The sequence below is a fragment of the Gadus morhua genome, chromosome 3 (assembly GCF_902167405.1).
Source record: "Gadus morhua chromosome 3, gadMor3.0, whole genome shotgun sequence".
In the NCBI taxonomy this organism is placed as follows: domain Eukaryota; kingdom Metazoa; phylum Chordata; class Actinopteri; order Gadiformes; family Gadidae; genus Gadus; species Gadus morhua.
The window spans coordinates 6,387,853-6,390,352 of NC_044050.1; the positions used below are offsets into that span (position 1 = coordinate 6,387,853).

At 44.5% G+C, this 2,500-nt stretch overlaps 1 protein-coding gene across 15 annotated transcripts in view; it reads left to right on the forward strand.

Annotated features, from left to right (window-relative positions):
- LOC115540474 (receptor-type tyrosine-protein phosphatase delta) overlaps positions 1-2,500 on the forward strand; it is a 154,701-nt gene that overhangs the window by 57,570 nt on the left and 94,631 nt on the right. The window contains exon 1 of one of the 15 annotated variants that reach the window (XM_030351789.1): positions 2,423-2,500. This exon is cut by the window's right edge and continues 426 nt beyond it. The exons of the other annotated variants lie outside the window; for them this stretch is intronic. The gene's annotated coding sequence lies outside the window, so the exon portion shown is untranslated. Of the gene's footprint in view, positions 1-2,422 lie in introns of those variants that run through there. 15 annotated transcript variants of the gene reach the window in all.

The window sequence follows — 2,500 nt, forward strand, 5'->3', positions numbered from 1 at the left end:
TAGCTTCCTCCCAGCGTGACGTTAAAGGCGTAATTGAGCAGGTGCAGACCCGCTGGGTGTCAGCTCCGGTTACCGGGCCCCTTAGCTACTGATCACCCGTCAGCTGAGGAAGAATCACAATGAGATATCAGATAACGTCAAGTTATAAATAACCCCTCTTTAACGCCAGAGAGTGAGAGAGTGAGAGAGAGAGAGAGAGAGAGAGAGAGAGAGAGAGAGAGAGAGGGGGTGGGGGGGGGGGTCATGTGTGTGGATGTATTGTGAACATTTAGGTGTGTGTGTGTGTGTGTGTGTGTGTGTGTGTGTGTGTGTGTGTGTGTGTGTGTGTGTGTGTGTGTGTGTGTGTGTGTGTGTGTGTGTGTGTGTGTGTGTGTGTGTGTCACTGCAGGCCAGTGTTGTGTGTATAAAGGCGAGATCAGAGTTGTTTAATTAAATGTCATGCCTCTCCCCCTTCCTTTCATATAGTAATTATGTTGGTAGACAAAAGCAAGAACTCAAAAATGCACTTTACTGGCTTCACACTTTATTTATTTAAAATCCTAGTGTCTCTGTTCCTTGAATACCAACATACCCCATGCCATTTAATAAATGCATCTGTGACTTGAATTCTTCTGACTGGAAAATGCACTTCATCTTCAGGTGAAATGGAAACTATACTGGACGCCAAAAAAGAACAGCAGATGTAGCTGTTCTTACAAATGGATTTGTGTAAAAGGTCTAGAAGGACTGTGTACTATAGTGATGTATTTTGTTCTGCGTAGGTTAGGCCTATTTCAAGAAGTCCCAACCATGGCATGTCTACTTGTATGAGTCCCTGGGGGAATAAGGTGAATACGCTACGCTGATAGCCTACAAAATGTTAACTACATAACCCCGGCCGGCTCTACAGTCGCAACTGGTAACTCTATAAACAAAACTAGACTGGCACATTGTATATCTGCAGCAGGGCAATTGTTAGGTTATAGCTAGTTTTAGCATGAGATAGGGCTGGTTCATATGAACAACATGAACAAGTGTGATCTTCTGATGAATTTCATTACAAAAAAAATCTAGATTCCAACCTTCCCCCTCTCTACCCTGTTTCACTACAATGCCATTTGGTGACAGCCGGGCGATATATGGAAACATTTATTATCGGGATAATTATGGTGAATTCTGCCCAATATCGAAATGCGATCACGATATGCTTATGTATTAAATAACATTCTCAACAGTTTAGTGAGGGTCCTTACATGGAGGTATGCGGACAATTATGGTATCAGACAAAAACTAGTTTTTCCTTTCTCACTGATGTTTGAAAGCTGATAGTTTATATTTTTACGTGCATATCTTCTTCATCAATTTAGATAATTAAAACATCACCTTATCCACCGTATCACCATGAGTTGATATCTACATTCCATGAAGATACAGTACCATTCAAAGACGATTAACTTTGATATGCAATTATTGCCTGGCCCTAATGGTGGCTTTCTGTCTGATGGACCTGCAGCCAAACTCAAACTCCAGTGTCCACCGTCTACCTGACAGTGGCTACTAAGCCACAAGCAACAACCCTCCTGCTCCCTCATGACATGGATCCACAAAATGGGCCACTTTTCGATCTGGACAAAATAGTCTGTCTAAAATGACCCAATAGTGTGAGGGGACATGTGGAGGGATACGTGGCGGTATACATGTGATCAGGCTGAGGTGGTGTTCCCCTCCTGTAAACTTGCACTTAGCTGAGCTGTTTGTGCTACAGAAGTGTATAGGGCGCTCCTCTTCCCTGTCTCATTTGCATAGGGCTGATGGGAATCTGCTGCACTGTTGATTGTGTTTGCAGTTCTAGGTCAGCTCGCCCTGATACGTGTGTGCGTGAGTGCGTGCTTGTGTGTCTGTGTTTGCCTAAATGTTGTTTTTATACCACCCTGTCACTTGGTGTCATTGCTTATTTTGCCCTTTTTTCTTTCTCTCTCTCTGGCACATGCACCTGCGGCCAAACACACACACACACACACACACACACACACACACACACACACACACACACACACACACACACACACACACACACACACACACACACACACACACACACACACACACACACACACACACAAAAACACACAATTCCAAAGCAATGATCATAATAATCATTGTTGATGACATTTATTTATTTGATACGAGTTGTGCCCATCTCGTTCGCACCAGAAAAGAATAAGGTTGTGAGGTTTCCATTGTTGAGCAATAACAATATACATTCACGAGGCTAAACGGGGAAAGTCTTGCACATATTCAGCCGCCACATGGTCATTTGCCTACATCGATTGAAGAGGCATATTATCCGAGGGCTACTGGCCTGCCATCAATGCCGGGATCAAATGACCATTACAGAGTCCACGGAGGATACTTTGTCGCCGTGACGTCAGGTCCCAGCCCTCGCTGCGCTCTCCCTTCACCCTTCCCTCTCTCACCGTTGGCGAGCGCATTTCGAGCTCTCGGTCGACGCTACAGCGCA